The sequence below is a fragment of the Myotis nattereri genome (assembly GCF_964212035.1).
Source record: "Myotis nattereri genome assembly, chromosome: Y".
NCBI classification, from domain to species: domain Eukaryota; kingdom Metazoa; phylum Chordata; class Mammalia; order Chiroptera; family Vespertilionidae; genus Myotis; species Myotis nattereri.
In genome coordinates, this window is record NC_138094.1 from 35,896,205 (window position 1) to 35,917,968 (window position 21,764).

The 21,764-nt window shown below is 46.8% G+C and overlaps 1 pseudogene across 1 annotated transcript; it reads right to left on the reverse strand.

Annotated features, from left to right (window-relative positions):
• Window positions 1-8,606: 8,606 nt before the first annotated feature.
• LOC308512469 (TCF3 fusion partner-like) lies at window positions 8,607-9,358 on the reverse strand (annotated as a pseudogene). Its single transcript has one exon. The product of its transcript is annotated as a TCF3 fusion partner-like (transcript).
• Between the last annotated feature and the right edge of the window lie 12,406 nt (window positions 9,359-21,764).

The window sequence follows — 21,764 nt, forward strand, 5'->3', positions numbered from 1 at the left end:
TGTTCATTATATTCCACAAATGAGTGAGAATGTGATATTTATCATTCTCTGAGTGGCTTAATTTGCTTAGTGTAATGCTCTCCAAGTCCATCCATGCTGTTTCAAATTATAAGAGTTCATTCTTTGTTATAGCAGTAGAGTATTCCATTGTATAGATGTTCCACAGCTCATTCATCCATGCATCTGCTAATGGGCACTGAGACAGTTTCCAAATCTTAGCTATTGTAAATTGGGCTGGTATGAACATACAGTTGCATATATCTTTCCTGATTGGTCTATCTCATTTCTTGGGATATATATGCCTAGAAGAGAGAATACTGGGTCAAATGGGAGCTCCATTTTTAATTTTTTGAGAAAACTCTACACGGTTTTCCACAGTGCTTGCATCAGTCTGCATTCCCACCAGCAGTGCACATGGATTCTTTTTTGTGTGGCTGTTTTCTTGGATCCAGGGCCTTAGGTATTACAGACTTTTGATCCCCAATACGAATTAGGCATAATGCAGTTCGAATAAGAGCACACATAGTTCAAGATGACAAGGTTACTTGTTTTCTTTGAGCCTGAGTTCAGAGAGTACCTTTTGATATTTTTATTATTTTTTAATATTATTATACCTGTCTTTGTTGTTTATTGTTACTGCATTAAGCATGCCTTTATTTTAAAGTCTATTTTGTCTGATGTGGGTATTGTTGCTTTTTCTCTGCATCCTCACCAGCACTTGTGGTTTGTTGATTTTTTTCTGACAGCTATTCTGACAGGTGTGGATTGGTAACTCATTGTCGTTTTGATTTGCATCTCTTGGACTGTTCGTGCCTTTGAGCATTTTTTTTGTATGTCTCTTGGCCTTTTGTAGGTCCCCTTTTGAAAAGTGTTAATTTAGGTCCTTTGTTTTGATTGGATTGTTTATCTTCCTATTGTTAATTTGTGTGAGTTCCCTGAAATCTTTGGATATTCAACACTTATCCGGATACCATTGGGAAATATGTTCTTCTATGCTGTGGGCTTTCTTATTGTTTTGTTCAGGATTTTGTTTGCTGTGCAAAAGATTTTTATTTTGATGTAGTCAATTTGTTTATTTTCCCCTTTGTGTGCATTGCCTTTGAAGCTGTATTGGTAAAGATATTGCGGAGACGTATCTGATATTTTGCTACATATGCAATCTTGTAAGATTTTTTATAGATTCTCATCTGATGTTTAAGTCCTTTATCCACTTTGAGTTTATTTTTGTGAATGGTGTAAGTAGGTGGTCTAGTTTCATTATTCTGCATGTATCTTTCTAATTTTCCTAACATTTATTGAAGAGAATATCTTGACTCCATTGTATGGTCTTGCCTCCTTTTTAAATTAATAATAGGGCATAATGACTTGGGTCCACTTCAGGGTACTCTGTTCTGTTTCAGTGGAGTATATGTCTTTTCTAGTGGCAGTAGCAGGCAGTTTTGAGAATGGTGGCTTTATATTATAGCTTAATATCTGGTATTGTGTGTCCGCCAACTTTTTTCTTCTTCCTCAGATTGCTCAGGCTATTTTTACTCCATTTCGATTTTTGGAGGATTTTTTTCTGTGTCTGTGATATATTCTGTTGGTATATTAATGGAGATTACAATTAATCTATAGATTGCTTTCGGGAGTATGGACATGTTAATGAAGTTAAGGCTACTAACCCATCAACATGGTATATTAGTCCATTGGCTGATATCTTTATCTCCATTTCAATGGCCTGTAGTTTTCCAAGTGCAGTTCTTTTACTTTCTTTATGAGTCAATAAAAATGTACAGTTTTTAATTATAAACCTTGTTTTCTATCAAAATTACTTCACGCGTGAATTTTAGGACACCCTTTACTTAGGCGACTCCGGTGAAAGGGCCATTTGACCCACAAAGGGGTCACAACCCACGGGTTGAGAACCGCTATTCTAAAATGTCAATTAAATCTAATGGACCCAGTGTGTCCTTTGGAGGCTCTGCATCCTTGTTATTTTTACATATGGAAGATCTATCCAGAGAAGTCAGAGAGGTGATAAATTCCCTTACTGTGACTGTCCTGTTGTCACACTCTCTGTAAAAGTCTTCTAGAATTTTTGTTAGTTTTGATTTTTTGTTTGTTTGTTTGAGATATATATATATATATTGAGGTGCTCCTCTGTTGGGTGAATATATGTTTACTAGGGTTATATTGTCTTGTTGGTTGGTCCCTTTAGTATCATGCAGTGACCTTTCTGTCTCTTGTGATGGCCTTTATTTTAAAGTCTATTTGGTCTGATACCCATATTGTTACTTCAGCCTTGTTTATTTTTTTCATTTCCATTTGCATGGAAATTTTTCCCATTCCTTCACTCTCATCCTGTGTGTGTCTTTTGTTTTGAGATGGTGCTCCTGTAGAAAGCATATACTTGCATCATGTTTTTGTATCCATTTTGCTCCACTACACCTTTAGATTGGAGCATTGACCCACTTGCATTTAGGGTTATTATTCATAGGTATTTATTTATTTCTTTCCATTTCGTTTCTGTGTGGCTAAGTTTCTGTCTCTGTTTCTCCTTCTCATTACAGCAATCTCTGTAGCATTTCTTGTAAAGCTGGCTTGGAGATGATGTACTCCTTCAGCCTTTTTCGGTCTAGGAAGCTCTGTATTTGACCGTCTATTTTGATTGAAAGAATTGCTGGATATAGTAATCTTGGCCTCAGATCCTTACTTTCCATTAACTTGAGTACTTCATGCCATCTTCTTCTGGCCTGTAGAGTTTCTGATGAGAGATCAGGAGTCAGCCTTATGGGAACTCCTTCATAGCTAACAGTTTTGTCTTGCTGCCTTGAAGATTCTCTCTTTGTCTTTAATTTTTGGCATTTTAATTATGATGTGTCTGGGCACGGGTTTGTTTGGGTACTTCTTCTTTGGGGTTCTCTTTGGCTCTTGATCTTGTGTGGGATTTTCCTTTATCAGGTTAGGTAAGTGTTCTGCCATTGTTTCTTCAAAGACCTCTATGCCTTTCTCTCCTCCTGCCTCTTTTGTCACTCTCGCTATTCTAATACTGTTAGGTAAGTGGTCCTCCTGTTTGTTTGTTTTTTGTTTTTTTTAAATCTTATTTTTTTCTGTCTTCTTTTTATTGGGTGATATTTTTAACTTTGTTCTAATTCAGTGATTGATCCTCAGCTTTCCCTAATATCTGCCTATTCCTTCCAATGTGTTCTTTATTTGTGTTACGTCATTTTATATCTAGGACTGTTCTTTTCATAGTCACTATATCTTTTTTCATGCTCTTGAGCTCTTTTACCCTCATAACTCTGAAGTCAGATTCAGATAAATGTCTGCTCTGTGCTTCATCTATCTCTATATCTGAAGAATTCTCTAGTTCTGTTATTTGGGGTTGTTTCTTTGTTTCCTCTTTCTGGCTTTCTGTCTGGGTTTGTGGTGAGGAGCTAGGTGGATCTTATATGCCTCTCAGTCTCTAGTGCAGGACATTGTTAAAATATGTTTCTGACTAATTCGGTCAGGCAAAGACTCAAAGACTCCAGAGATCTCCTCTGTCTATAGGCTGATAGGATTCCAACTTCACTTGCCTCCAAGGCAATGGTCATCAGCTGTGACAAGAGTTTGTTTCAACAAGGTGGGGCAGTTGCCTCTGCCTGGAGGTTAATTGTTATTTATAATCTCTTAACTGCCCTCAGGGCACGGTGTTTACCAGTAGTGTGTGTTAATTGTGTCCCCTCCAGGAAAAGCAAATGTCTGCATGGGAGAGATTTTCTCTGCTGCATGAGGAAATGACTTCTCCCAGGAACTTGAAGTGTTTGTCTTCTGAGCTGGTAACCTTGACTCCCAGTTCTGGCTTTTTCCCTCACAGCTCCAGTCCACTTCACCCTCCCTTTGCCAGGGCACAAGGTATGTGGCTCCACAGGGAAGTTTTTGCGTTGGCCCTTTAAGAGGATGCCTGAATTTCCAGTTGTCTCTCCCTGGCAGACAGTGCCCTGCTGCTATTCACATACACAGGTTATATGGGTACCCTCCTCAGTTCTGGTGCTCTCTGCTAGGAGGCCCAGCTTGGGGATTAGATCCAGAGTTCTCAGTGGCAGTTCTCCACAGCTGAGATATCTCTCCGAGACTTCAGTTGCTGTCTGTGGGTGTCAGGCCCACCCCCTTCCAGCCTCCTCTCCTCCTACCAGTGTCTACGTGGCCTCCACCTTCGGTCCTCGGGTGTCAGGGTTCTCTCCTGTGAGTTTTCCATTGATTATTCAGGAAGTTGTTCTGTATTTTAGTTGGAATATCAGTTTGTTCCTGGGAGCATGTCTTTGCAGCATACACTTATTCTGCCACCATTCTTTTAAAAATATTTTTATTTATCTCAGAGAGAAACGGAGAGCGAGTGAGAGTTAGAAACATCAGTGATGAGAGAGATTCATTGATCAGCTCCCTCCTGCATGCCCCAGACTGGTGATTTATTCCACTCCCAGGTAAGTGCCCTTGACCTGAATCAAATCTGGGCCCTTCGGTCTGAAGGCCAGTGATCTGTCCACTGTTCCAAATTGGCTAGGGTTCTGCCACCTTTTTCAATCTTCTTCAGAATCCCTCTGCATTGTAAAGTCCCTGCTAACATTCTTGTCCAATACACTCCTTTTCATGTGGTTTCAGGATGGAGTTGTGCATGAAGGCCCTAATGTCCTGTGAGTGCACATTCTGATCAATAGCACCATCAGGAAATGTGCATTGAGGCATGCTCAGTAGGCATATAGTAACATAAACCTGCCATGTCTCTTACTGTTTCTGTCTCTGTTTGGATCATGATGGATCCCAACTAAGGCTCTTGTTTCAAGTAGGGGTTGGCAGGATATACTCTTCATTTCAACACGTGTTCTTCTGAGAAACTTTGGTAATGGTGCCCTACTCTAAAATGTATTAGGCCATTCAATTATAAGGCCAGATCTTTTTATAAGGACAAGGCATTTATTTTTATTGAATGATAATTCTAAGAAACACATCTAATCTAATAAAAGAGAAACATGGTAATTGGCGTACGACGGCTACCCTTCCCATTGGCTAATCAGGGCAATATGCAAATTAACTGTCAGCCAAGATGGCGGCCGGCAGCCAGGCAGCTTGAAACTAACATGAGGCTTGCTTGCTTCAGTGACGGAGGACTCCAACGTTCCCCGCCGGCTGCTGCAGGCCTCTGAGCCTGCAGTTTCAAACATTGTAACAAATATAGACGCTAAACAAAACCTCAGCCAGCTGGGATCTCAGAGCTGGGGTTGATACAGAGTTTTGAGAACTAAAACAAACCAGATACCTGCTTTCAGGAGCGGAGGCCTAAGAGCTGGAGCCTCAGAGCTAAAGCTGGCCCAGAATTAAAAAAAGAAAAAGAAAAAAGGAGCAGTTGGGAGCTTCAGTCCCAGCCTGAAAACAGCCCTCAGCCCCTCACCCAGACTGGCCAGGCACCCCAGTGGGGACCCCCACCCTGAAGGGTGTTTGACCAGCTGCAAACATCCCCTCATCCAGGCTGGCCAGGCACCCCAGTGGAGACCCCCACCCCTGATCCAGAACACTCTTCAGGGCAAACCAGCCAGCCCCACCCATGAACCAGTTCTCTATTCTATATAGTAAAAGGATAATATGCCTCCCAGCACCCGGATCAGCGGAGCCGAGGGGCCTCCCTGCACCAGGATCAGCGTGACAGGGGGCAGCGCCCAAACCCCCTGATTGCCCTTCTCTGTGGGTGATAGAGGGCGGCGCCCCAACCCCCCACCATGGGCCCTGCTCTGTGTGTGATGGGGTAGAGTCATAACCTCCCCATCGGCCCTGCCCTGAGTGTGACAGTGGTGGCGCCCCAACCCCCCTGATCGGCCCTGCTCTGTGGGTGATAGAGAGTGGCGCCCCAATCCCCTGATCCGCCCTGCTCTGTGTGTGACAGGGGGTGTTGTGCCAACTCCCCTATCGGCCCTACTCTTTTAGTGACAGGGTGATGCTCCCCAACCCCCTAATGGGCCCTGCTCTGTGCGTGACAGGTGGGGGGTGGGGGGGCGAGCTCCCCAACCCCCTGATCGGCCCTGCTCTGTGCGTGACAGGGGGCAGTGCCCCAACCCTCTGATCGGCCCTGCTCTGTGCGTGACAAGGGTTGGTGCCACCACCTCCCCATCGACCCTGCCTTGAGTGTGACAGGGGACGGTGCCCCAACCCCCCAATTGGCCCTACTCTGAGCATGACTGAGGGTGGCATTGCAACCTCCCAATCCGCCCTGCTCTGTGCATGACAGGGTGTGGTGCCCCAAATCCCAGTGGGCCCTGCTCTGAGCCCAACCAGGGGCTGCACCAAGAGATTGGGCCTGCCCTCTGCCACCCGGGAGCAGGCCTAAGCCAGCAGGTCGTTATCTCCCAAGGGGTCCCAGACTGCGAGAGGGCACAGGCCAGGCTGAGGGACCCCCCCCCCCCGAGTGCACAAATTTTTGTGCACCGGGCCTCTAATAAATATATAAAGATATACTTTGTGCTTCCAACAATCATATACGTATTGAGGAAATGTGGAGACCAAATAACTACAACTGAATCAATAGGATGCAATTACTGTAGTTCCTCGCATTACATTGTTGACACGTTCCTGAAGTGGGATATAATGCAATATTCGCGTAAGTCAGAACCCACCTACATAAGCACGTATGTCACTCACATGGAGTACACATACACAGCAGTAATGGCGTGAAACAGTAAAAAAAAAAAAAAAAAAAAAAAAAAAAATTAAAAGAAAGATAACAATTCCTGACCTTTACTTGTGGTAAATGAATAATAATAATAAAAAAACCATAAAGCATATATGTACATACGTAGAAATGATCAAACTTTTTTAAAAAATAAATAAATGGGGTATGGAGACGTATCCAGAACCTATGTACTTTGAGTCCAACATAACCCAAGGAATGTCTACATTATCTCAACAGGCTGAAAAGTGACCAATGTGGATTCAGATGGTCTGTTTTTAATGAAAACAAGGTTGGGAAGGCACACTTCAAAGAGTCAGGCATTGCAAGTTCCAAATCAGAGCGTGCACATCATTGTGAAGAAATAAGGTAAAAGTGACTTATTCATATTAGTAAAGAGATGTTTTAAAATCTAACACTGAGACCCTCACTATAATTTATGTTGGAAAATTGAAAGTATTGATAGCATCAGTGTAGTTAAGAAGAATATGCCTCTGCACTTGAATATAGACAAGCAGCCTGCCCATTTCAATTTTGGATGAGATAGTGAGCAAAGAAAATTAGTGAAAGGCTCATTTAGGGACATTAGTGGAAAGAATTAGCACTGAAACATAGTACTGTTTGTGGGACATGTAATATTTCTCATATTTTGAAGGAGATTAGTACCCTTCATATAAGCCATTAAATAATGCTGCTAAAGAGCAGTAAAATCTATATGGCCATCATTACCAAAATTCAGGTTATACCTTTAAATTATTCAGCATTAGAAGAGAACCATGCTAAATCGGTGATAAATAATAAAATGACTAGAGGCCCGGTGAACGAAATTTAAGCACTGGTGGCGTCCCACAGCCTGGCCTGCGCCCTCACGCAATCTGGGACCCCTTGGGAGATGTGGGACTGCCAGGTTAGGTCTGACACCTCCTGAGGGATGTAGCAGTGCACGAAACGGCAGGCAGCCGGGCAGGAGCCCAAGCTGGAGCCAGGTGCTGTGTTCCCGCTCATCCAGGCCCCACTCCACCTGCCACCACTGCTTCGTAGCCTTGTCACATAGGCAGCAGAGGCTCTTGCTGTCACAGCTGCACTTTCCAGCCTTTAGCCCGGCTTCTGGCTGAGTGATGCTCTCGCTGTGGGAGAGCCTTGACCACCTGGGGGAAGCTCCTGTGTTGAGCGTCTGCGTCCTGGTGGTCGGTGTGCATCGTACCAACCACTCATAATGTCGCTTATGCTCATATATATATATATATATATATATATATATATATATATATATATACTAGAGGCCCGGTGCACAAAAATTTGTGCACTCGGGTGGGTCCCTCAGCCCGCCCTGTGCCCTCTCGCAATCTGGGGCCCCTTGAGGGCCCCTTCCCCTGGCTGCTGGCACCAGTTTTCCTCCGGCGCCTGGAACCCAGGCCTTCCCTCTTTGCCAGGAGGGGCGCGCACAGTGGGCTAGGGACTTAGCTCTTTTAAAAATACTTCTGAATGTTTGGTAAATAACCCTGTAGGAATCTCCTTTCTGAAACATGTTGGTTGTTAAGGGCTGATTTGGGTAATCAACAAAATGTATGTTAGAATCCTAATCTCCAGAACCTCAGAATGTACCTGTGTATAGAGAGAAGATCTTTAAAGAGGGGATTAGATTAAATTGAGGCAGTTCTAGTGGGACCCTTAGCCCATCTCACTGAAGTCCTTATAAGAAGAGGAATGTTGGGGCCCTGCCTCAGTAGGTCCGGGGGTTCCCAAAGGTGTGGATGGAGTAGGCGACGAAGGAATGACACAGAGGCAGCATTCAGGTGATCATCATATCCAGGTTCTCTTTTTATTGTCCTGTTACATCTATATTTATACTATTTGATCCTAAAAGCATGCCTCTATAAGCTTTTTTTTGCCAAGGAGAGCATGGGGTCTGTTTATTGGGGGGTCAGTCAAAGGGGGAGCTGGCTAGGGTGGGGTAGGGCAGCTACTTCTCTGGCCCCCAGAAACCCAACTTGTGTCCAAAGCCTCGACCGCTTTGAAGCCAAAGTCTTCCTCCACCTTTATCTGTATGGGGGCCAGCTCCAGAGACAGCGGGACTCACGCCTGGCCCCCTTCCGGTGGCACTCGCCGCCTCTTCCAACCCCTGGGCCCCTCGCCAGGGGCCAGGCTGCTGGCTTCTGCAGGCGCTGGCGTCCTCCTGGGCGGGGACAGCCCCTCTTTCTCTGGAGGCTGGTTCTCAGCGTTGCCTGGGGTGGGGGCATCTGTGCCCTGGCTGCCCTCATCCTCCAGTAAGATGGTGAACTGGCTGGCCCAGTAGTTGTCACCGTAGGAGTCCAGCACCTTCATGAGGAACCTCCTCTCCTGCTGGAGTCTCCATGTTATCCTCTATATCTGATGGAGCCTGTTCAGGACCCACTCCTTCGCCTGCTCAATCTCCCTGCAGCGCCTGGTACTTCCTGCGATTAAGTTCCCTTTGGCGCCGCTGTTGCCAGCCTCAGGCTGCCTCCTCCTCTTCCTCTAGCTCCTGGAGGCTGGAGCTGCCCAGACCCCCAGACAGGAACTCCACTTCGGTCTCAAGCTCGCTCTCCAGGATGTGACCACCTTCAGCGGAGGAAGCGCCAGCTCCCAGCCAGGAGGTGCTGAGAACTCCTCAAAGCCCACGGCTGCCATGGACCCCTCTCTCTGCTCCAGCTCCATTTCTCCCTGGCTCCAGGCGCAGAACTTCCAACCTTGCAAGCCTCTAGTTTAAAGTGGCTTGCAAAACTACAGCCCATTGGATTTCACAGCCAGGCACCCAGGCCTGGCTGCTAAGCCTCCTGTGAGTTGTAGTTCTCTATTTCCAGCTTGCCTCCCTGCCCCACCCCCACCCCAGTCCCAACTGAAAGGCCCTGCTGGCTGGACTAACCCTGTGGCCAGGCATCTGAGTCACCTCGGGTCTTTATTCCTGCCCCGACACCACGCCATCTGGCCATGGAGACTCTCCTCTTGGGAGGCCCCTGGGTCTCCTTCTGGGTCTCCTTCTCGGGCCTGGCTGCATCGCCCCCGAACCGGATGGCGTGCCCCAGCTGCTACACAGCCCCGGGCCCTGGGTCTCCTCAGCCTGGGCACCGGATCGTGTGCCCCAGCTGCAACGCAGCTCTGGGTCCTGGGTCTCCTCAGCCTGGGCACCGGATTTCTGACCCAGCAGCGATGCAGCCCCAGCACCTGGGTCGCCTTCTGGGTCTCTTGCTGGGGCCTGGCTGCTTCGCCCCTGGGGTCCAAATGGTGTCCCCAGGCAGCTATGCAGCCTGGCCTCTGGCCCCGCCTCTGGGTGTTCTCCCATCACTGGTGATCAGTGATCTGAGAAGCCACGCTGGGCAGGGAAGAGGCAGACATCTGCCTCTTCCCTGCCCCACCCAGCTTCTCCGATTACTGGCCCAGGGCCAGCAAAGGTGGCCAGGTCCTCCTATCACAGAAGCCAGCAAAGGCAGCCTGGCTTCTCTGAGCAAAAGCAGCTCGGTTCTCTGGCTCTTGGCTGCCACTGGGTTTCCAATTGCAGTCAGGGCAGGCGGCTTCTTCCCTCCTTCCCCTTTCGCCTCCTAGCATTGAACCTATGTATGCAAATTAACTGCCATCTTTGTTGGCAGTTAACCTCCAACTTGGCTGGCAGTTAATTTGCATATCGCCCTGATTAGCCAATGGGAAGGGTAGCGGTCGTACGCCAATTACCATATTTCTCTTTTATTAGATAGGATAGATATGTGCGACCAATTTGGCATGTCCTGCCCAATAGAGTATTACCATTCACGGATGATATCTTGCCACTATTAGAATACCAGTGGCCAGGTGCATGGATTCGTGCATGTTGAAAGGAAATTAATTAGAAGAAATACCATAATACTGCTATTTGCCCTTTCTCTATAATAGCAGTGTCAATCAAATGCAGATTGACAATGACAAATTGAAACACACTCATGCAATTGGCGCCAGTAAGAGCTTCATATGTATCACACATGCACGAGTCAACTTAGCCATATAAATATATATATATATATGTATAGATAGATAGATAGGGAATAAACTTGCTTAATTAGACCTGCAATCAGATTTAGCTAAACTTTTTTTCAAGCCATTGAATCACCTTAACTTCTCCTCCAGGTAATTGTCAGCAACACAGCAGTAAATATCAACACAAAGCACATTATTATTGTAGTTCATGTGGGGAGAACAACGGCTAAAATATTTAACTGAAGCAATGTTTGACTTTATTCTGCACAGTGAGAAAACCTGAAGTCATTTTCAAGTTCCAACATTTCTTCCTTCTTTTCAGTCAGGTCAAGTTTCTAAGCTTGCAAAATCTCGGTTTTCAGGCTAATAATAGGATACCTCTGAGTCTACCAACTATCTACACCAGAGCTTTGAGTAAGTGGCAGGGCTTCGCAGGGTGACGCCCACTGCCCCATCTGTGATTAGAGGAGGCTTTTGTGGAGCCCACCCAGAAACAGCAGGCTGGGCCTGGCTAGGTGCCTTCTGTACCACATGCTCACATGACCAGCGCCTGTGCATGAGCCCACTGTGCCCCCACTCAGCACACCAGGGCCTGGTTGCATGCGCCAGTGAGCAAGCACCTTGCCTGGACTCAGCAGGCTCTGCACCACCTGCTCCTTCACAGCACCAGTCTCAGAGCCAGGGGGCATCCAGAGTCAGGCTGTGTTGGGAGACTGAGGGGCTCCTGGGGGCAGCGCGCTTCCTCTCAGTTCCACTAGGGGGCCTTCAGCTGCAGGGCGCCTGAGGATTCACAGGGCTCCCCAGGGCCTTTGCACCAGGAAGGACAGGGCAAGCAGGATCATCCAGGAGGCTTTTAGCTTCACCTCGGTGCAGGAAAGTGGTGATACCCAGGACACAAGGGCACAGGAGGTTCAGAGGACAGCTTTGGGGCTGGAGTGGGAGGACTTCATGCAGGTGGGGGAGGATGAGACCCTGGAGCAGAGGTTGGACACAGGCCAGGATGTTGGGCTTGATCTTGAGTGCGGGAGAGGGGAGGACTGGGTGGCTGCAGAGCAGTGTGTGCAGGGAGAGGAGAGTGAGGTGCAGCAGGGAACCCAGAGTGAGGAGCAAGGGGAAGACAAGGAGGGCCTGGGGGAGGAGTTCCAGGCACAGGCTCAGTTTATCCTGTGGACAGAGGGCCTTCTGCAGGTGGTGCCATGGCAGGCCATGTGGGCAGGTGAGGAGGTTTTCCCAGATCTCCAGGTGGGGAGGCAGGAGGAGGTGGTGAGTGAAGAGCTGAGGCTGGAGGCACAGGATCCAGGTGACCGGCAAGGGAGTGACCACCAGGAGGAGGGGTGGATGGAGGAGCAATTAAATGCAGTAGAGCAGTTTTTCCTGCAGGGGGAGTGGAGGGCACCATGAAGGGAGTGGAACAGGTGGGAGAGGTGGAGCCTCAGTCCAAGGCCAAAGCAAAGCCAGAAGAAGAGCAGCCAGTGCAGCAGGAGGAGGCCCAGTCAGGGCCCAGGGCCAAGTTCACCTGGTCCCCTCTGGAGGTGCTCCAGTTTCTCCAATTGGAGATGGAGCCCATGAATGAGCAAGCCAGCAGGGCCTTCTCTCGGCTCAGGTGCAGGACTCGGCAGAGGCTCAAGCCCTATTTTGAACAGAGAAGCCTCAATATAAGGCGCATCCCTGGGTTCTGGCTCACAGCTGTATCCTTGAGGGTAGAGGAGCAGGATCACAAGGAGCATGGGAAAGTGCAGGAGAACGGTGTAAGCGGGGATGGTTCCCCTAGAAAAGAACATTGAGGACAAGCTAGGGGCAGTGCGCCCCGGTCTGGCCCAGGATCCTGGAGACACCCTCTGTCTTGTACAGGCACCATAGAAGCATTACCAGGGTGTCCAGGGGCAGAGCTCCAACGCAGAGGCACGCATACACCAGGGGCTGATGCCCACAGACAGGGCTGTGTTGCACGGGCTGTTCTGGGACTAACTAATGCTGCCTTACAGGCCGTCTCTATGTCCAGTTCCTCAGTCAGAAGCAGGAATGTGTGATGTGTAACCTGTCAAACCCTCAGCACAACACAGTCTGGTGGGCATCAGGGTCTGTCAGGAAACAGAGTGGTGCTGTGCCCCTTTCTGCCCTTGATGGAGAAGGAGTGGCCTTAAGGGAAGGAGAGGCCAGGCCAGGCTGCTCTTTCTAGCTCGTCCATGCCCAGCTCCCAAGGTGCAGGTTGCTTGACCCACAGCAGTTTGTCAACCACCCAGAGTTGTCGGCAATGATCAGGGTCCAAGGTGAAAACATCCTTGGTCACATGATCAATTTGAAAGTCAGTCTACCTGCTCCAGGGAGTGGTGGAGGGCAGGTGGGTAAGTGGCCTGTCCCTGAAAACAGCTACAGGCTGGAGCCCTGGGCAGCGATTTCACTCCCTGGATCCACTTTCCTTCTGCAGGTGAGGGAAGTCAGGCATCCCTGGGGTTGGTGCACCATTAGCCTGTACTTCTGCAGCAACCCCTACTTCCGCAACCATGTGATTGTGAAGAAGTATCTCATCACTCTCACAAGTAACAGGAGGCTCCCTGTATGGGCTGCAGCTGGTGGTGGGAAGGGATGGAAGGCCATGTGCAGGATACAGGGTGTCCAGTGCCACTCCGATTCAGTGGTACCAGCATTGTGAATGAGAAGCCTACAGCCACAGGCTCCAGGACAACAGCGCCAGCTTCTTCTACTGGTTCTCTGACAACAGCGTGGCAGGATCTGGCAGGATTGCTGAGGTTGGATGTCACTGGCCATGCCAGCATGCAGCTTCCTTTGTCCACCTGCTGCTTGCAATTCTATTCAGGTCCCTATGGTCTCCTGTTTGCCCTACCAGATCATCAGCAAGGACCTGTGGCTCAATCCCCTGGAGAACTATGAGAGGAAGATGGTCCCCAGAATGGACAGGGCGGGTGAGGAGGGGCTGCCTGGGCTCTCCCCTGGTGTGCTGCCAGGTTCCTGGGCCATTACTTTTCTCTCACAGGGACACCTGGATGCTGGGAAGGATACAGCCTGTGACCCCCGGACCTCAGGTTGTGTGCCTGAGACAGGAACTACCAGCACAAGAAGTTCAGTGCAATTCCAGATCAGGCAGGGGGGCTTAGGCAGGGGGAGAGAGTGTGCATGTCCATTGTCACTCAGAGTCAAAGCAGATTACCTCAGCCCCTCCTCTGAACTCTCCCTCTAGGCCACCCACAGCACCTTCAGGCCTTTCCACCTGCCCCTCAACAGGGGCTGCCATGACATGTTCTTCCTATACTCCTTTCCACAGGTGTCTGTGAATCTTCCTCATGCTGAGGCCTAGGCTGCTGCGCTGCCACACCACATTGCCCTGTTGCTGCTCACCACCATCTCCTATTTCCCCAAGGTCTCCTCTTCCTCCTGGGGCCAGTGGGATTGGCCTGCTCCTTATCAGTATCTTAGGGGGCAAAGTGTGGGCCACAGAGCTGGAGGAATCCTTGTTTTGCAGCCTTGTCAGAGGTTCTTCAATCCTTTTATCCATTTACGTTTTCCAAGGAGAATACCTCATTTGTTTACCCTCCCGAACTGGAAAACAGGGCAGCATGCCATGACGAAATAACACACTGCTTCATTTTGTATACAGTTCACTTCATAGACTTTATGCACATATGGTCATAGACACCCTGGGAAATTTAGGGCCATGAATATAACTCACCATCCAAACAGATTGCTTTTATGTGTTTGCCATAAAATCAGACAAGAAATCCCATGTTGCAGAACACTTTCTTCTGAAAATTTTTTGTAATGTTAGTGTTTAAGTTTTTACAAAAAGTAATATATATGTCTCTTTCTTTTTTTCTACTGACCTCCCCCTGGCCTCCCCTATTCCTAGTCACTTGTTCTCATCACCCACTCCCAGTGTCTTTCCTCTGTTGGTCTGTTGGTTGTGCTTATATTCTGAATATTTTAACAATACAATATGTAAAATTTAAACATTTAAGTATATTGTAATTTAAATCAGCACTTATGAAACAACCTGGTATAATTCAAAACTTGCCTCCAATCCTGAAACTTCATAATGGTAACTAGAATTCTTGATGCCTCCCCCAAACCTACCATTTCCTTTTAGTCACCTTAAATAACAGAAGCCACATTCTTTACAATAAAATTTTGTCGGTACCTTATCATTTTTAATTTCAGTCTCTAATTCTTCTGTCACAGGGGCTTCCCCCCTGGCTCCCCAAGTGCCCAATCAGGTGAGCTACTGTACTGCATGAATCACTCTCTCTTGTGTACATGGTGTATCCTGTGATCGCCGCCAGCACCACACTCAGAACCTCTTACAGGAGTGTCCCATCAGCTGCTGGAGTAATTGCCGTGCCGCCATCATATCCATCTCTTGTGTGGCTGTAATAATCATCACAGGGACTGGACCACCATAAGTCAGAGGGGGCCTTCGTGCTGGTGGTGCCCATTTTTTTACTGGGATGTTGATCTTCCTTTTGTTTAATTGGATGAGTTCAGTATGAATTTTGGAGAATAGGTCCTCATCGGATATAACATTGGCAAATATCTTCTCCAAGGCAGTGGACTTCCTTGTTTTGTTGTTGTTGTTGTTCTTGTATTTGTTGGCTTCTTCTTCTCTGCAAAAGTGTTTTAATTTGACTTCATCCCATTTGTTTCTTTTCTCCTCAGTTTCCAATGCCCTAGGAGCTGTATCAGTAAAGGTATTGCTGAGACAGATGCCTGCTATTTTGCTGCTTATGGATTCTTCTAAGATTTTCATGGTTACCCACTTATGTTTAAGTCTTTTATTCATTTCCAGTTTATACTTGTGTATGGTGTAAGTTGGTGGTCTAGATTAACTTTTTTGCATGTATGTATGCTATATGTCCAACACCAATTATTATTATGTTTTTATTTTGGCTTTGTAATATCTTCAATGAAACAAAATACAATTTCCTCTGTTAATTGAGTCATGCTTTCTCTAAATCTGGCCTTTAAAAAAATCCCCTGGGGCACAATCCCATCCATTCTTTGATTTTCCTTCCACTGATCCCAAACCTCGGCTGTAGTCTGCATCCTTTCAAAGGAAAAAAGCAGACACTGAGTCCTCAGAGCCGCCCACTGCACGCTCCTGCCCTTGGGAGGTGCAGCGCCCATCCCCATCTGGACCTTGGCTGCCAGGGAGAGTCAAAGCCTGAGAATCAAAGTGGCAGCATATCATTGCCTTCTCTGGCCTGTCTCCAGCAGCACAAAACCAGTCCTCCCAGCCAGTGCTCTGGGGACAGACCATCAGGGCGATGTGGTGGCGCTGTCCCCTGGCAGCCGAGCATCCCAGGCTTCTCTTTGGGCAGGCCTGGGCCAGGGCCTTCGGGGATCTCTCTGTCCATGGTATAAAACCGAGTGAGGTCAGACACAATGTTATCTATGATTGGCTTGGAAAGGTCTCCACTAAATACGTGCCACCATGGCTTCTCAGCCTTAGCCTCGGCGGGCACCTGGACCCCATAGACCTGCAGGGCCAGGTGGAGCACCGCCTCGGCTATGTGCTGAGCCTGGAACCGGACGCACAGCCCCCCCCACCCCCCCTCGTAGCTGTCCCGCAGCAGGGCCCAGGCAGTGATGGAGATGGGGGTCCGTTGCCAGCTGTAAGGATTCAGCCAGTTCTTGAGAGAAATCAGGTAGTGGAGCAGGTACCTGTGTGGGTACGGAAAGGAGACTTGGAAGCGCAGTACCCGCAGCACAAGGAGCTCGCACTGCACAATGCTGTCCCGGATCACCCAGAATCGGGAGTCCAGCTCCAAGGGCTCGCTGCCCGTGTGGAAGTACCTGTTGGACACGTTGATGATGTCGTGGGTTAGCAGGGGCTGTTCTTCCACTTTGCCAGCCACGTAAAGGGCAGACATGGCGACCAAGTAGGGGTCATAGGCGTCCACGTTGATCTCGCAGAAGAACTTACAGTAAATGGCACAGGCGGTTGCGAGGGGAACGGACTGCATCCCTAGCTTGACACCTGCCTCCATGATGAACCTTGTCACACAGAAGTGCACCCTCGCCTGGGGTGTGGGCCACCCCTTGGTGCCCGGCGCCTCATCCTCCTCTCTTCAGCTGTCCAGGCTAAGTTCCTACATGGGACCCAGCCCAAAGGCCCCAGACCTTGTGGGAAGGGCAATAGTCTCTCTGCCTGTGATAGCCTAGTCTTAGCCCAGTGCACAGCCACCCTGCCTCGCCCAGCCCCGCCAGGCCCCACCCTGCCTCGCGGCCTCACCTGTCCCACCCCGCCTAGGCCTGATTGCCATCCAGGTTCCAACACCAATTATTGAAGACACTGTATGACTCCATTCTATGCTTTTGCCACCTTTGTCAAATATTAATTGAGTATAATGGTTAGGGTCGACTACTATGTTCTCTGTTCTGTCCCATTGGTCTTTATATCTGCTTTAGTGCCAGTAACAGGCAGTTCTGAGAATGGTGGCTTTGTAATATAGCTTGATATCTGGTATGGTTATCCCTCCAACTTTGTTCTTCTTTGTCCAGATTGCGGTTAACTCTTTGGGGTCTTTTTTTAAATCCATAGGAATTTTTGGAAACTTTCTTCTAGGTCTGTGAGATACGCCATTGATATTTTAATGGGGAATACCTTAAAACTGTACATTGCTTTGGGTACTATGAACATTTTTAATGATGTTGATTGTACCAATCCATGAATATGGTATGTTCTTCTATTTGCTTTAGTCTTCCTCTATCACTTTTTTTCAATTTCCTGTAGTTTTCCAAGAACAGCTTTTTACCCCCTTAGTTAAGTTTATTCCTAGGTTTCTTAAATTTTTGTTGCACTGCTAAATGGCATTTTTGTTTGTTTGTTTCTATTTCTGAGTTCATTATCCGTGTATCAAAAAGCCATAGAATTCTGGGTGTTAATTTTGTACCCTGCTACATTGCCAAATTCATTTGTTAAATCTCCTAGTTTTTTTGATGGAGTCTTTAGGTATTTCTATGGACAATACCATGCCATCTGCGAATTATGACAGTTTTACTTCTTCTTTTCCACTTAGCATGCCTTGTTTGACTTCTTCTTGTCTGACTGCATTGCCTAGCACTACCAGTACTCTGTCGAACAGAAATGGTGAGAGTGGGCATCCCTGTCTTGTTCCTCTTCTTAGAGTAATTGTTTTTGCCTATTGAGTATGATGTCTGTAGGTTTGTCAAATAAGGCTTTTATTATGTTGAAGTATGATCCCTCTATGCCCTGTTTGCTTAGAGTTTTTCTCAAAATTGGGTGTTGGATTTTGTCAAATGCTTTTTCTGCATCACTTTATATGACTATGTGGATTTTTACTCTCAGTTTGTTTATGTGATGTATCATGTTTATTGATTTTCTGATATTGTACCATCCTTGCATCCTTGAGAAAAATCCTACTTGGCCATGGTGTATGATCTTTCTGATATACTGCTGGATCTGATTTGCTAAGATTTTGTTGAGGATTCTGGCATCTTTGTTCATGAGGGATATTGGCCTGTAAGTCTCTTTTATTGTGTTGTCTTTACCTGGTTTTGGTATTAGGGTGATACTGGCTTCATAGAATGATCTTGAAAGTGTTCCTTCCTCTTGGATTCTTGTAGAAGTGTAAGCAGGATAGGTTTTAGGTCTTTGTTGAGTTTTTGGTAAAACTCCCCTGTGAAGCTGTCTGACCCTGGCTTTTGTTTGCTGGTAGCTTTTTGATGACTGCTCTAATTTCTTCCATAGTTATTGGCCTTTTGAGATGTTTTGATTCTTCCTGATTGAGTTTTGGAATGTTGTATTTTTCTAGGAACATGTCGATTTCCTACGGGTTGTCTAGTTTGTTGGAGTTGAGTTGTCCATAGTATTTTTTAACAATCATTTATATTTCTGTGGGGGTCTGTTGTTATTTCGCCTCTATCATTTCTGATTTTGTTTATATGGGTCCTCTCTCTCTGCTTCTTGGTGAGCCTGGCTAGAGGTTTGTCAATCTTGTTTATCCTTTCAAAGAACCAGCTCTTGGTTTCATTGATTTTCTGTATTTTTTTGGTCTCTATGTCATTTTTTTCTGCTCTAATCTTTATTAACTCCTTCCTTCTGCTCACTCTGGGGTTTTCATGTTGCTCTCTTTCTAGTTCTTTGAGTTGTAGAGTTAGATGATTTACTACCATTTTTCTTGTTTTTTGAGATAGGCCTGTAGAGCTATACACTTCCCTCACAGGACTGCTTTCATTGTGTCCCATAGGTTTTTGATTGTTGTGTTTTCATTGTCATTAGTTTCCAGGATGTTTTTCATTTCTTCTTTGATCTCATTGGTAACCAATCAATATTGAATAACATGCTATTCAGCTTCCAGTGTTTGAGTATTTTGGATGGTTTTTATTGTAGTTTATTTCTAATATTATGCCATTGTGGTCTGAGAAGATGCTTTCAATCTTCTTGAATTTGGGTAGACTTTGTGACACAATACGTGGTCTATTTTTGAAAATGTCCTATGAGCACTTCAGAAGAACATATATTCCCTGGATTTGCGGTGAAATGTTCTGAAGATGTCAATTAAGTCCATCTGATCTAGTGAGTCATTTAGGATTGCTGGTTCTTTGCCAATTGTTTGTCTAGAGGATTTATCCAGTGATGTCAGTGGTGTATTAAAGTCCCTTACTATGATTGTATTGTTGTCGATCTCTCCCTTGATGTCTTCCAGGAGCTTTTTTTTATGTATTTGGGAACTCCTGCATTGGGTGGATATATGTTTATCAGGGTTATAGCCTCTTATATTGATCCCTTTAGTATTATGAAGTGGCCTTCTTTATCTCTTGTTATGGCCTTCACTTTGAGGTCTATTTTGTCCAATATAAGTATTGCTACCACAGCTGTTTTTTTTTTTTTTCTTTCATTTCCGTTTGCCTGAAAGATATTTTTCCATCCCTTCACTTTCAGTCTCTGTGAGTCCATTCTTCTGAGGAGGGTCTCTTGTAGATAGCACATGTATGGGTCATTGTTTTTTATCCATTCAGCCACTTGATGTCTTTTGATTGGAGCATTTAGTCCATGTACATTTAAAGTTATTATTGAAAGGTACTTGTTTGTAGGCATTTCTATTTTTTGTGCCTGTTTTCTTTCTTAGCTTTGTCTTTCTTCTTTTTTTCACCAGTCCTTTTAGCATTTTTAGCATTGCTGGCTTGGTGGTGATAAACTCCCTTAGCCTTTTTTTGTCTGTGAAGCTTCTTATTTCCCCTTCAATTCTGAATGATAGCCTTGCTGGATATAGTATTCTTGGATTCAGTCCTTTGCTTTGCATCACTTTGTTAATTTCCATCCATTCTTTTCTGGCCTGATGTGTTTCTGTTGAGAAATCATTTGATAATCTAATGGGAGATCACTTGTATGTAACTTTCAGTCTCTCTCTTGTAGCCTTTAAGATTCTCTCTATGTCCTGAACATTTGCCATGGTGATTATGATGAGTCTTGATGTGGGTCTTTTTGGGTTCACATTGTTTGGAACTCTGTGCTTGTGTGACTTTTTTCTTCCCCACCTGAGGGAAGTTTTCGGATATTATTTCTTCCAATAGGTTTTCTAACCCTTGTTCCTCTTTCTGTTGTTCAGGAACCCCTATTATTCGCATGTTGTTTCGTTTCATGTTGTTCCATTGTTCCCTTAGGCTCGCCTCCTGTCTTTGAATTTTTTTTCTCCAATTGCAGTTCAGTTTGGGTGTCTTTTGCCTCCCTGTCTTCTAAGTCGCTAATTCAGTCCTCTGCTTCTCCTAGTCTACTATAGAAACTTTCAATGGTGTTTTTTATTACAGCTATAACACTCTTCATTTCTTCTTGGTTCTTCCATAATTTATTGATTTTTTTTCATTCGTTTCTTTTTGATTCTTATATAAGTTGATGGTTTTTTTCTTCTGTTTCTTCTATGTTCTTGATAAGTTGTTTATTTTTTCCTCCATCTGGTTTATGGATTCTAGCACCCTTAATCTGAATTCTTTGTCTGTCAAGCTGCATGCCTCTGTTTCACTTAGCTGATTTTCTGGTGAGTCCTCCTTTTCTTTCCTTTGGGGGTTTCTTTGTCTACCCATGTTTGATCTCACCGACATATCTAGATGTTGAGTCATTCAGGAGCTGCTCCTTGGGTGGCAGTGGCTCCTCGAGTTGTGGTTGCTCCTCAAGCAGTTGTGGTAGCAGCTGCTCCTCAGTTGGCAGCCGCTCCTCTGGTGGGTGCTGTTCACAGCTGTGGTGGTTCCTCTGCCTGGTGCGGGGAAGCTTCACACGCAGCTGCCGTTCCTCAGACGAACGATGTGCTGATCACGAGGTATCTGTTCTTTGGATGGGGGTGGGCTACACACGCAGCTGCTACTCCTTGAACTGGGGCGGACTGCTCACATGGCTGCTGATCCTTCGATGGGGGCTGGATGCACGCTGCTGTTGTTCCTCTGATGTGGTGTGCTGCTTGTTGGGCTACTGCTCCTAGGACTTGGACAGGTTGATTGCAAGTCTTTTGCTCCTCAGACAGGAATGGGCTGCTTGCAAGGCTGCTGATCTTTGGACGGGCGTGAGCTGCACGCGTGGCTGCTCCTCCTCGGATGGGGATGCGCCACTCACCCGTCTGCTGCTCGTCAGACAGGTGCAGGCTGTTGTGGCTCTGCTCCTCGGACCAGTGCGTGCTGTGTAGGACTGCCGCTCCTCAGACGTGGGCGGTCTGCTCGTGTCGCTGCTGCTCCTTGGACAGGGTTGGGCTGCTGCTCCTCCAATGGGGCATGGCCACTCACAGAACTGTTGCTTTTCAATGGGGGTGGACTGCCCATACAGCCTCTGTTCCTTGGATTGGGCAGAGTGCTCGTGTGGCTGCTGCTGCTTGGACGATTCCAAGATGCTTGTGCAGCTGCTGCTCCTCAGACTACTGCAGGGTGTGCGCAGCTGCTGCTCCTCGGATGGGGGCGGGCTTCACAGGGCTGCTTTTCCTCAGATGTAGGAAGATTGCTCCAGTGGCTGCTCTTCCTTGGACAAGTCAGACTGCTCACATGGTTGCTGCTCCTCAGAAGGGGAAGCAGGCCGCTCACACAGCTGCTGCTCTGTGGACGGGGCAGGTCACATGAGGCTGCTGCCCTTAGGCTCGAGGTAGGCTGCTCATAGGGCTGA